Raw genomic sequence first — 14,051 nt, 5'->3', positions numbered from 1 at the left:
ATGCTTTTCTGCTCTCCCAGATGCATCAGCAAGAGACGATTGGAAGTGCAGCAGCTGGAACAGGAACACACAGCACTATGGGGTGCAGGCATCATAGGCAGTTGATTCACCTGCTGCACCACAGTGATGTTTTCTCCATTTCTGCGCATTTGTTGTCAGTGTACAAATAAATGCAGCACTGATGTTTCCTAAATGGCACCTAGTGGTGGAGTATATTATTCTCCATCATTTCGTTCATGGGCTGTCAGCCCTGAGCTTGGCAGTTTGTTTTTGTTAGAACTTCCCTCTTCATGATATTCCCTCGCTGCCACCCAGACCTAGTGCCCACATCAGGGAACACACAACCTCAACTTCTTATCCTGCATGTGAGCTTCCACACATGAGAGACACAAGAGGCACCCGTTGTTCTTGCACTGGCTGATGTCACTAGGCACAAAGACCTGTATCAAATCAAAGATGTCCTGAAATCATAACTGTACAGAATCATGGAAAGAATCATATGTTCTGTGTCGTTACCTGTGCTACCAAACACCAGAGGACACTGTGCTCTGCCAGGAACCTGTCCTATCTGAAGTGCACAACCCCAGGGCTGGCTATATAGGGGCAGACATGCAAGTAGGGCCCCCTCTGCCCATGAAAACCAGCCCAGCCCTCACCCTGCAGCTCTGGCACAGGAGCTCCAGCCCCAGGACTCCCAGGTGTCCACTCAGTGATCGCACTCAACACAGACGCTCACCATGGAGACTGGGCTGCGCTGGCTTCTCCTGGTCGCTGTGCTCAAAGGTAATGATGGGGAACGCGGGGCACTGAGTCTGGGAGAGGACGTGAGTGAGAGACACGGAGAGTGTGAGTGACAGTGTCCTGACTAGGACGTCTGTGTTTGCAGGTGTCCAGTGTCAGGAGCAGCTGGAGGAGTCCGGAGGAGGCCTGGTCACGCCTGGGGAATCCCTGAAACTCTCCTGCAAAGCCTCTGGATTCGACTTCAGTAGCTACTACATGAGCTGGGTCCGCCAGGCTCCAGGGAAGGGGCTTGAGTCGTTCGCATAAATTAATTCTGGTGGTAGCACAAACTACTCGACCTGGTGAATGGCCCATTCACCATCTCCAGAAACACCAACCAGAACACGGCGTATCTGCAAATGAACAGTCTGACAGCAGCGGACTCGGCCCTGTATTTCTGTGCAAGAGACACAGTGAGGGGCCCTCAGGCTGAGAGGACACAAACCTCCCTGCAGGGGCGCGCAGCTCCACCAGGGGGCGCAATGTGTATCGTACTTAACCAGACCTCTCTGTAGGATTGTAGTCCTGGATTTTGTTTTGTTTTTGTTTTCTGCTTCCGACAACAGTTTCTTAGGGTATAATTCTTGTTTTTTTTTCCCAGTCGCTGACGTTTCTCAGTACAGAGTCTGGCTGGTTAGGGAGCCGTTTCCCGTGAACACACCGTTATCTTAGGAATGAATGGCAGCTCGGGGTCACCAGCATCAGAGTGCTGAGGGACCTCTGGGCCCCTGGTGAGTCTTTCCTGTCCGATCACAGAAGAGCTCTCCGTGGAACTCCCTGATACACAGTCCTCAGTGAGAACTCAGACAGCCCAGAGCAGGTCAGGCTCTGTTAAACCTAAGGTGTTTCATAACCATCCCCCTCCTCGTGCACAAGTGGGCACCTGCGAAGCAGAGCTGACCCCGTGGTCCTTCTCCCTGTGGAAATCCATGTCCTCTCTGGAGGCTTCGTGCACACATTTCTCCTTTCTGTTCTACATCCTGAAACAAGGTTCAGGGTCCACGTGGTCTAAACCCCAGGGCTCTGTGTGCTAACCTGCAGCTCAGGTGTGGTTCATGCTGTGGGTCCTGCAGGTTCCCTGAAATCCTGAGGGGACGTCCTCATTCACCATTTCCTGGGACTTGCCTGCTGCTGTCACATCACAGCTGTGCAGACCATGGCGTCTCCGTGAAAAATGCTTTTTGAACCCAAAGTGACATTGGGAGACTCATCCTAAAGTTAGTAGACAGTCAAGGGAAGTGTGTCCTAGCACCCGATGTGAGAGAAGAATGGGTCTGAGGATGAATGAATGACCCTTACCCTGGGAGGGGAGCAAGTGAGGACGACAGAGTTGTGGGTCATCACGTCCAGCTGCACAGGAGACAAACTCTTGTGTTTCAGAACAGCGCAGCTCTTGGTAGCTGTGCAGTCAATAGGATAGGATAGGATGTCACTTATTTGCCATAGGATAGGCACTTATTTGCCATCTTATTTGCCATCTGAAAATAAGAACATAAGCACGTGCAATAATAGTGTACCGAACACTGACTCTTCACAATGCACGTGCTCCATTTCCTAGTCATAAATGTTTGATAAATAAGAATTGAACACAGATAGGAGTATCAATGAAATGTCCTGGTGAATAGTGCACCCCTTGTGGGTCAGGAATTCTGACTCACTAATGTGTTCATACATCACCCATGTTATCATCTGCTGTGAGAGGTTGGCCCTCGTCCATTCTGCAGGGAATGTTGAAATGCACAGTGTGTTTCCTTAACTACTGTTGCTATACTTTGCATGGGTCACTAACTGAGTGTCTGCTCTCAACCTGAAACTCGGGGACCTTGCACTAACGTCTCCCCTTTTCCTTTTCATGCTCAGCCTCTGATGATCACCATTGAACTTCCCACCTGTATGGGCTCAACGTTTACTGCACATAAGCATTCACACATGTTATTTTTCTCTGATTTCCTACATATTTTCATTTAGTTTATTATGTCCATAATCCCTCCAATTGTCCCAAATGACAGAATTGAACCTATTTATTGGCATATACAACACCATTTGAAATATGACAGTATGAATTGTTCAGTTATCCAATCATTCCTCAATGAAAATTTCACTGAATTAGATGAACTAAGTTGTGAATGAGGTCACTGTATTGGAAATGTGACTGCAAATGCCTAGACATGGTGCCATCAGAATCCTTGGACACATCCCTCAGACTTCATATTCCCTGTATGAAGGAGCATCATTTGGCAATTTTTTAAAGGTTTATTTTCTTATTTGAAAGAGTTACAGAGAGAGGTAGAGACAAAGAAAGAGATCTTCCATCTGCTGGTTCACCCCCCAGATGGCCACAATGGCCGGAGCTCTGCATATCCGAAGGCAGGAGCCAGAAGCATCTTCTGGGTCTCACACTAGGTGCAGGAGCCCAAGGACTCGGGACATCCTCTACTGCTTTCCCAGGCCATAGCAGAGAACTGGACGGGAAGAGGAGCAGCCAGAACTAGACCAGCGCCCATTTGAGATGCCAGCACTTCCGGCCAGGGCTTTCACCCACTGCACCACACAGGCCCCAGCAATTTTATTCCATTAACATTTCCCAGGGTTTTTGAGATCAAGCCTTGTTTGCTTATTGCTTATTTATTTGAAATGCAGAGTTGCAGAGAAAGAAGCAGAAGAGACAGAGGGAAAGGGTGGGGAAGAGCGAGAGAGACAGAGAGAGATCTTCCAACTGCTGGTTCACTCCCCCAAATGGTCACAATGCCCAAGTGAGCCAGACCAGAGACAGGATCTTGAAACTTGATTCAGAATTTTCATGTAGACATCACTCACCCCCTTGCTAAATTTCCTCCAGGCTATGTCATGGTTTTGTTGCTCCTGTGAATGATTGGCATGGGTCCCCTGGGAGATCTTCCCCCTGGGCTGAGGTCTGTGAGGACTCTGAGCTTCTCCATCAGCTGGGACTCAGGTGTCTGCAGTGTTCATGGGAGGCTGTGGCCTCCTGCTTATCTGTCCCCACCAGGGAAGACCATTAGGTTCAGTTCTGTCTCCCCTGGAGAGATGGGAGGGTGGATGCCCTGGGCTCCATTCCATTTTTGTAGGCCACCCGAGGGCCCTGTGTTGGTGACATCATGGTCTCTGCACTCTGAGTCTGGCCTTGAACATCCAGTGCAACCTGGCTTTGGCCTGTGCTGTTCATTCTTTTTGGGTGAAGGGCGCCAGATACCTAACTAAGCCCTCCTGCTCAGCTCCTCTCCACTAACCATCCTCTACCAACACTAATTAGAAATCTGTTTATTTACCCCCCAACAACTAGGATTGTGGTTTCATATTCCCACCATATAAGATTCTTGGATGGGCCAGTCAGTTGAAATACTGTGCTTCTTTCCAGCCATGTTGTAAGGAAATAACATCGAAACACAAACAATTGAGGAAATGTGGACCTTGGAAGTATTATCTGTCCTGATCTTGTCAGAACTAAAGCGTGAGATTGGTGAACGTTTGGGGTGGGAGTTCATGGACAAGCACATTTTGTCCATAACTGATATTTCATTGGTATTAATATCCAGCACACAGATGTTTTGATGTGTACTCAATTCTTAACACACACACACTAAAACCTAAAAAGCCATGAATTGCCTTTTTTTTTTATTTATTTCAGTGACATTCAACTTCAAATATGGAAGAAACACATCCTTAAGAGGCTTTCACGTACCATTATCTTCAAAGATTCCTCTTACATAAATACCACCCAGTCACAATTTAACATCATATACATTGTATACTCAGTATTTCAACCTTTCACAGCACTTTAACAAAGTCATTAGGAAAACTGGACAACCACAACCAATGACGGTACAGAGCGCACATCGCTCCTGGAGCTGTTAGGTGGAGTGGGAAGTCCTGTGTGAGGAACAGAGGTGTAGAGTGTGGAGGTGCCTCCTACCAGACTAGAGCCCCTGGACACAGCACAGCCTGTCTGTGATTCCTTCAGTAACTGTGCACGTGTTCAAGGGAGGTATCCCTCATGCCAATATCACATTTCTGTGCTTGTGCAGACACAACACAGGGGCAGGCAGTGTTGTGCAGTGAGCTGAGCCCTTGTTGGGAGCCCACACCCTGTGTTGGAGTGATGGCTCAAGAACCAGCCTCTCCACCTCAAGCGCTGTTTTCTGCTCATGCACCTGGGAGGCAGCTGACGACGGCCCAAGGTCATGGGCCCTGCCTCCCACCTGGAGGACCTGCGTGGAGGTCCAGGCTGCTGGCTTTGACCTGGGCAAGGCCTGGCTTCTGTGGATGTTTGGGGAGCAATCCGGAAGTGGGGGCCTTTCCCTGTCTGTCTCTCCATCTCTCTGTGTGGCACTCAGACTTTTAAATAAATATGCACATATATATATATTTATTCAGATTCAATGATCTTTAACATTTAGCTGTAATCACTTCATGAGTAGAGTTTAAATACATACACAAACGTCCCCTTCCTGAATAGAATTATTCATTTCACGTAGTAGGAGGCTGGAAAAGGCATAAAGGGAAGGGAGAGGGCACACTGTCACATAGATGGTTTATTCTGTGAGCAGTGTTTCTATCTGTGGACTCCCAAGAAACACACCCCACACATTTCTAATGCTCTCCATCTGTGTTTGCTCCTACGTATGAGAGAAACGTGGCATTTGTGTTTCTGGCAGAATACACTCACCAGAATGATCTTCATAAAAAAATAAAGGTGGGACCGGCGCTGTGGCATAGTATGTTAAAGACCAAATCTGCAATACCGGCATCCCATAGGGTCACTGGTTCAAGTCCCAGCTGTTCTACTTCCAGTCCAGCTCTCTGCTATGGCCTAGGAAAGCAGTAGAAGATGATCCAAGTCCTTGGGCCCCTGCAACAAAATGGGAGACCTGGAAGAAGCTCCTGGATCCTGGATTCCAATTGGCTAAGCTCCAGCTGTTGCAGACAATTGGAGAGTGAACCAGAGGATGGAAGACCTCTTTCTCTATATCTTTCTGTCTCTCCTTCTCTTTGTGTGTTACTCTGACTTTAAATAAATAAATAAATATTTATAAAAATAAATAAAAAATACAGGTGAATGGAATGCTTACCTGTCCATAATCCCACAGCAAATCCCACGTTCCAAGGCAGTAATTGGCTACTTAAGTTCCCAGGTCACCCACGTCTGCCCTGGGCCCTGTCCTGTCTGAGGTGTCTGACCCCATGCCTGCTATATAGGGGCTGCACATGCAAATAGGGCCCCCTCTGCCCATGAAAACCAGCCCAGCCCTCACTCTGCAGCTCTGGCACAGGAGCTCCAGCCCCAGGACTCCCAGGTGTCCACTCAGTGATCGCACTCAACACAGACGCTCACCATGGAGACTGGGCTGCGCTGGCTTCTCCTGGTCGCTGTGCTCAAGGTAATGATGGAGAACGCGGGGCACTGAGTCTGGGAGAGTGGGTGAGTGAGAGACACAGAGAGTGTCAGTGACAGCTTCCTGACCAGGACATCTGTGTTTGCAGGTGTCCAGTGTCAGGAGCAGCTGATGGAGTCCAGGGGAGGCCTGGTCACGCCTGGAGGATCCCTGACACTCACCTGCACAGTCTCTGGATTCGACTTCATTAGCAACTACGGGATGTGATGCTTACACCAGGCTCTAGGGAAGGGGCTGGAGTGGATCGCAAGCATTTATACTAGTAGTGGTAGCACAGACTGCCGTTCCCTTGCCCGCAAAGGAACGACGATACTCGCAGCTAATCAGTCTTCTGTAGACTATTATTGAGAAAATAACAGCGACAGAGAAAGCATGAAAGGAGGAAGAGAGGGGAGAGAAAAAAGCCCCCTCCTTCCTGGGCACACAGCTTATATACGAAATTCAACCTATTTCAAGTGGGCTCTAGTCCATGCACGGAACACTCCAATCTGCTGCTTGTTCACGCAGTGTGCACGCATCCTAGGGCCAATCAGATGAAGTGTCACGCAGCAGGCAGGCTCACTGCACAGTCCTCGGAGCCATCTTGTTATTTTTGAGACAGGCTCAACTTCTCTGGAAAGTCCCGACCGCTGGAAAGCATTGCCCTAACCAAAACCAGCAACATGCGCCTCGCAATAAAGACACAACGACAGCTATCAGACCAAACCCTGATATGGGGACCCCATGACTGGCCAGCCCATGGGGCCCCACAACAGACTACGCGAGCTGGGCGAAAAGCCGATTCACCATCTCCAGCCACACCAACCAGAACACGGTTTCTCTGCAAATGAACAGTCTGACAGCCGCGGACATGGCCACCTATTTCTGTGCCAGAGACACAGTGAGGGGCCCTCAGGCTGAGCCCAGACTCAAACCTCCCTGCAGGGGCGCGCGGCTCCACCAGGGGGCGCACAAGAAGCACTGAGCCTAGATTCTGGTCATGCACAGGTGCAGAGGGAGATGAAGCCCTGGTTTCCTGTCAGGGATTTGGGGTTTCCTCTCCCCTAACAGTTTTCAGGGAAGAATTCTACTTTTTGATTCTGTCCTTCCCAACTTCACTGACGGATTGAAAGTTTGATGTAAAAGGAAGATGTCCTAAATGAACAATTTGGTACATGGACAGCGACTGTGCTCACCAGGGACAGAGATGTGGGAATATTGAAGACACTATTGAGTCTCTTCCAACCTGACTCAGGACAGCACCCTCAGGGCACTGAAAGCTTTGGACAGTTTCAGTTTTCCCTTTGGAACCAGGGACAGCTGAGACAGGGCCGTTGATCTGTTAAACAGCAACTATTCCACTCATCCCTCTCTTGCCAATATGAGCAAGTGTGCAACTGAACCAACCTTTTACTTTACATGTGGGTGATCCATGCTCACTTTCTGCAGACTTTATACTCAATCTCCATTTCCCCTTTAATCCTGGAACAGTCTGTGGTCCCTGTGTGAACGTCACAGCACTCAGGAATGTACTTGCAGCTCAGCTGTGTCTCAGGCTGAGCTTCTGCAGTCACTTGGGAAGCCTACAGGGACTTCCTCATCCTCTAGGTCCTGGGACCCTCCTAGGGGGCTCCCTGCATGAACTAAGGAGGGAAATGCGCTGGACATCAGCAGTCAAGGTCATCACTGAATGGAAAGTGTTGGGTGTGCACTTCCAGCTGATCTGCTTCTGCTCCAGTGTCGTGTGACCCCTGCACTGGCTGTGGTTCAGGGAGAGCAGAAAGCAGGACACACAGTGGCTGTGCACTCTGGGGCTGGAGTCCACATCACAGGGAGTCCACATCACGGGGAGCTGTGTCTGTGGCTCCAGCATGATGACCAGTGTCCTGAGGCTGAATCACAGCTGCAGGAAGAGCCAGTCCCAGAGACCATGTGTCCAGAGTTCCTGCTCTTTACTCCATGTCTATGCTGACTGGCGTCATCAATCCATTTGGAGTCTTTCATCAGTTTTAGAGAGGGAGACACCCAGGCTGCATATCAGAGTGCTGGATGGAGTCCATTTACACACTTTCCCATATTTATAACTGATAATGCACCTGGAAGACAGTGGATGATGGATGTGTTATGAGGCCCCTTCACCAAGGTGGGAAAACTGATGTAGTTCCATGCTCCTGGGTTCCAGCTGCCAAGCCTTGAGTGCACTGCCTTCATTTATCATCTCCAGAAAACACTGCCAAGCACAACAGCCGTCTTTAGAGAACTGAATCTTCATGATTGGCCATTTTTGTCTTTTAATGTTCATGAATATTTCATATATAATAATTTGAAATAGACATACGGGCCAGTGCTGGGGCTCAATAGGATAATCCTCCACCTGCAGCGCCAGCACACTGGGTTCTACTCCCAGTTGGGGGACCGGAATCTGTCCCGATAGCCCCTCTTCCAGGCCAGCTCTCTGCTGTAGCCCGGGGGTGCAGTGGAGGATGGCCCAACTGCTTGGGCCCTGCACCACAAGGGAGACCAGGAGAAGCACCTGCCTCCTGCCTTTGGATCAGCGCGGTGTGCCAGCCGAAGCGCACTGCCGGTCACGGTGGCCATTGGAGGGTGAACCAATGGCAAAAGGAAGACCTTTCTCTCTGTCTCTCTCTCTCACTGTCCACTCTGCCTGTCAAAAAAAAAAAAGTAGACATATGAGCTACAATGATATGTGTTGAAAAATGTATTTTGAGTTAAATTACGAAGTCATACTTATTGACATGCTCATCACAAAACCCTCATATAGTTGGATCCATTATCCTTTCTCTTGTTTCTTGGTTGCCTGTAATTTGGAGATATCAAAATATCATTGCCCAAACCAATGGGAACTTACTGTTGTTAGGTGTTTTCCTCTAGAACTTTACAGTCTCGGGTCTTGCCTTTAAGAGTTTCATTCTGTTCACTCTCTTTGGGATACTGGTGTGAGATGACAGCATGATGAATTATTTTCAGGTGCATTCAAATTTCTCCAACACCATGAAATTCAGCATTCACTGTTTCCTGAAACATTTCAGATGACCTCATTGCATGAACTCATGGGAAGCACAGGTGGACATTTGCATTCAAGGAATAATCTGTTTGGAAAGTGTGTGGTGTGGACTTACACGTTCTGCTTCTGCTCCAGTGTGGTGGAATCTGTTGCACTGCAGGACTTTCAGGGTTAACAGAGGGGGACAGTCCAGGGCCCTGACTCTGGGGCCAGAGTCCCCATCCCTGGGATCTGGGTGCCAGGTGCTGCCACACACTGACCCACCTGGTGAGCTGAATCAGTGCTGCGTGATGAGCCAGCCCTGGTCCAGAGTCCCCGCTCCTCCCTCCCTGGCTCCCCCTGCATGTCCTCATCAGTACTTCATCCTTACCAAGAGAGAAAATAACTCCTCTTCTGTCAAGTTCATACTCGTCCAGGGCAAACCAAGTTCCTGCAGCCAGAAATGCCCAGTGCAGCAATCCCCTGTGTTTTACAGGATATTTTCTGCTAAATTGCAATTGATCTGCCATGAACAATTCTTACAGAAACTGCAGCCAGTCACTCACCTCATGTAGCAATGTGTGTTCTGAGTGACTCCCATCTAAATCCAGAGACACAAAAATTCCTACTAAATTAAAACAGTTGACATATCATTGCCTTTTCTGAGAGAAGATTGACAAACAGAAATTGTTTCTATTTAGCTGGGGACAGTTTTCATGCATTTGCCCACAGAATTCATTGACACAATCCACCATCTGACACAGTGAATTCCATTGTTCTGTGAGAACACCTCATATCTACAGTACTAGAAAATGTGAAATTTAATTTGTCAGATATCTACAGTCACAAGAAATTACCCCAACAAGAGAATTCACTCAAATTATAACTGATAGAAACATATTCCATTTGTTTGAACACCATGACAGAGTCTCCCCCCAGGTGCTGAGGGGCTGTCAGTTGTATAAGACGCTGTGTCCCCAGGGTGACAAATGGCAGGACTGCACCATGGTGAGAAGAGGGAGGTCCTGTCTGGGCAAGCACGACTGGGGTCTCTGATGGCTGTGTTTTCAAGGAGTTGGCAGGTGGGCCTTGGTGGTCCATGAAGAAACAGCTTGTGAAACCAGTTGGACACAGGGAGATTGGGGGGTGAAGTAAACAGCACAGAGAGAGGTTTCCATGGACGTGATCTGAGTGAAGACAGGGGCTCTTCTAAAATGACTCAGCTTCACACATGGGAGGGGAGGAATTTGAGAGGGCAGTGGTGGGGCAGTTGTGCCAGCCGGACACGACAGATAACCTCTCACGTGCTGATGAGCTCACAGCCCTCGTGACTGCATTAGTACCAGGAATGATTGCAACACCACGTAATTTTCTTCTTAGAATAAAACCACAGACAGATGCAAGACAAGTCAACAGAGAATTGTCCCTTCAAAATAGGTTTCATAAATGTTAAACTGACAAATAGTACCTGAATCTATATGTGAGGTATAAGGAAAGGTGTTGATGTGGATTTATTTGATCAGGAATTCTAGAGTCAGATGAACTCAGAAGTCCTTCCCTAGCAACACTACCATCCTTTGTGACTGAATGAGAAATGCATCTTCCTGCAGGAACTGGACTGGAAAGGATGCAATAAAGCTTCATAACTACTGTCCACATGCTGTGCAGTAGATCTCTCCACGTGCCTCTCTGGTCACAGAAAACTCTCTGTGCTTGCAGGAATGTTGTCCTTTTTCTTCTCTACTCCCAGACTCAGTATCTGCATTGTACTTCCTGCCTCTGTGATTCACTTTTGTGGATTCCATATATAATTAAGATCATCAGGGCTGGTGCTGTGGTGTAGTGGGTAGAGCCTCTGCCTTCAGTGCTGGCATCCCATATGGATGCCACTGGAGTCCTAGCAATTCCACTTCCAATCCAGCTCTCTGCTGTGGCCTGGGTAGGCAGTAGAAGATGTCTGACGTCTTCAGCTCCTATAATCCCATGGGAGACCTAGAAGAGGCAACTGGCTCCTAGATTCAGATCAGTGCAGCCCATAGATGGAGGACTTCATTCTCTCTCTCTCTCTCTCTCTCTCTCTCTCTCTGAGTGCCTCTCCTTCTTTCTCTGTGTAATCTGACTTCAAAGAAATTAAATAAATCTTTAAAAAAATGAAAAATTACATGGTATGAAACCAAACTTTTTAAGAAAAAAAAAACAAAAATAATTAACCTTAAATGAATCCACTTGTAGTCTTTCATCTTTTTAAAAGTGGGCGGCAGGAATTAAGACACAATTGGCTTAGTCCCCACTACAGACACTCATGTGTGTTGGAATGAGTTGTAAAGGTCATATCAAGATGGCCACTGAGGTGAAAAGGTCATGCCAAGATGGCCGCTCTACAATAGAAAATGTCTGGCAACAGGCCGTGATTGGATGGCTTCGGAAACCACATGACAACAGAGGAAACCACATGACAACAGAGCCTGACTGATGGGAGGCCGTGATTGGATAGTTTCAGAAACTGCCTGGCAACAAGAGTCTGACTGGCAACAGGCTGCCATTGCTTGGGTCATAGACCGCCCCTTGACCGGATTGACTGGTCTTGACTATATAAGCTGTTGTACTAACTCAAATAATGAGTCTGCAGGCTGCTCGCCTCAAGCCCGCTTTCACTCGACTCTCGGGTTCTTTGTGGTGACTCCGCGCCTCCTGCCCCCACCATGCTCCTCCTCTCAGAAACGAATCCACTGCAACATTGGTGAGAAATCAGCTGCAACACTCATGTTCCCATATGCCCATATGAATGATGCTTCAGCTCAGCCACACAGCTTCTCACCATTTGATGATAATGCATCATGGGAAACTGTACCTGACTCTACAAGCTAATGAGCCCCTACCACCTACGTAGGAAACACAGACCTAGTTTGTTGCTCCAGGATTTAGAAGGGCTAAGTCCTAGATGTTGTAGGCATTTGGTGTTGTGGAGCTGTCAATCCAAAGGCAGAAATCTCCCATTGTCAACTCACTGTCCATCTCTACATTTCTGTTTCTCTCACCCATTCTCTCTTTGTCACTGTTCCAATGTCATTATCATAGTTCATAATGAACCAATGGTTACTTTACAATGAAGGACATGATATTGCTAACACTGGACATTAAGGGTACACAATATTAGAATGAAATGAAGTCATTGTCTTCAACTGTTAAAACAAAATGAGAACATAAAATTCATATCATCTGAATCCTATCATAGCCATCACCCTCACCCCCAGGACACCACATCTGTCCTGGGCCCTGTCCTGTCTGAGGCATCTGACCCCATGCCTGCTATATAGGGGCAGCACATGCAAATAGGGCTCCCTCTGCCAAGAAAACCTGCCCAGCCCTCACCCTGCAGCTCTGGCACAGGAGCTCCAGCCCCAGGACTCCCAGGTGTCCACTCAGTGATCACACTCAACACAGACGCTCACCATGGAGACTGGGCTGCGCTGGCTTCTCCTGGTCGCTGTGCTCAAGGTAATGATGGGGAACGCGGGGCACTGAGTCTGGGAGAGGACGTGAGTGAGAGACACAAAGAGTGTGAGTGACAGCTTCCTGACCAGGACGTCTGTGTTTGCAGGTGTCCAGGGTCAGGAGCAGCTGGAGGAGTACAGAGGAGGCCTGGTCCAGCCTGGGGGATCCCTGAAACTCTCCTGCAAAGCCTCTGGATTCACCCTCAGTAGTAAATACATGTGCTGGGTCCGCCAGGCTCCAGGGAAGGAGCTGGAGTGGCTCAGATTCATTAATACTGGTGTAGCACATGGTACACGAGCTGGGTGAATGGGCGATTCACCATCTCCAGAGACAATGCCAAGAACACGCTATATCTGCAAAAAACAACCGACAGTCGCACTGTATTTCTATGTGAGAGACACAGTGAGGGGCCCTCAGGCTGAGCCCAGACTCAAACCTCCCTGCAGGGGCGCGCGGCTCCACCAGGGGGCGCACAAGACACACTGAGCCCAGATTTTGGTCATGCACAGGTGCAGAGGGAGACCAAGCCCTAGTTTCCTGTCAGGGAATTGGGGTTTCCTCTCCTGCAACAGTTTTGAGTGAAGAATATGATTCTGACCCTGCTACTGATTCTCTGACGTGGAGAAGTTTGACGTGACAGGAGAAGTCCTATATGAACGAATCCAGGCTCAGAGGTCTCCAGGATCTCCAGGATCAGAGATGTGGGATGATCTGGGGACCTCGTGAGTGTTGTCCAGTCTGACAGCACAACGATATCAGGGCACTGCTGACTTTAGAACAATTTTACTTTTCCCTTTCGAACCAGGGAAAGCTGAGACAGGATCTTTGGTCTTTAAAAATCAACTATCTAAGTATCTCTCTCCTGTCAAAACAAGCAAGTGTGTGAAACTAAATCAACCTTTTTTATTTTAAACTGTGGGTGATCCACACTCACTTTCTGCAGACTTTGTACCCAATCTCCATTTCCCTTTTAATCCTGGAACCGTCTGTGGTCCCTGTGTGAACATCACAGCACTCAGGAATGTACTTGCAGCTCAGCTGTGTCTCAGGCTGAGCTTCTGCAGGCACCTGGGAAGCCTACAGGGACTTCCTCATCCTCTAGGTCCTGGGACCCTCCTGGGGGGGGGCTCCCTGCATGAACTCAGAGGGGAAATGCGCTGGACATCAGCAGTCAAGGTCATCACTGAATGGAAAGTGTTGGGTGTGCACTTCCAGCTGATCTGCTTCTGCTCCAGTGTCTTGGGACCCCCTGCACCTGCTGTGGTTCAGGGAGAGCAGAAAGTGGGACACACAGTGGCTGTGCACTCTGGGGCTGGAGTCCACATCACGGGGAGCTGTGTCTGTGGCTCCAGCATGATGACCAGTGTCCTGAGGCTGAATCA

The 14,051-nt window shown here is 48.6% G+C and overlaps 1 pseudogene and 1 gene segment (V, D, J or C); both read left to right on the top strand.

The window, feature by feature from the left end:
• Positions 1-14,051, top strand: part of LOC103346599 (immunoglobulin heavy variable 3-23-like) — a 213,529-nt gene that overhangs the window by 121,118 nt on the left and 78,360 nt on the right.
• On the top strand, positions 679-6,398 carry LOC138847313 (immunoglobulin heavy variable 3-23-like; annotated as a pseudogene).

This window comes from Oryctolagus cuniculus, chromosome 20, assembly GCF_964237555.1.
Source record: "Oryctolagus cuniculus chromosome 20, mOryCun1.1, whole genome shotgun sequence".
NCBI lineage: Eukaryota > Metazoa > Chordata > Mammalia > Lagomorpha > Leporidae > Oryctolagus > Oryctolagus cuniculus.
The sequence above is the reverse complement of the archived record's forward strand: the minus strand, read 5'-3'. Positions and strand labels throughout refer to the sequence as shown.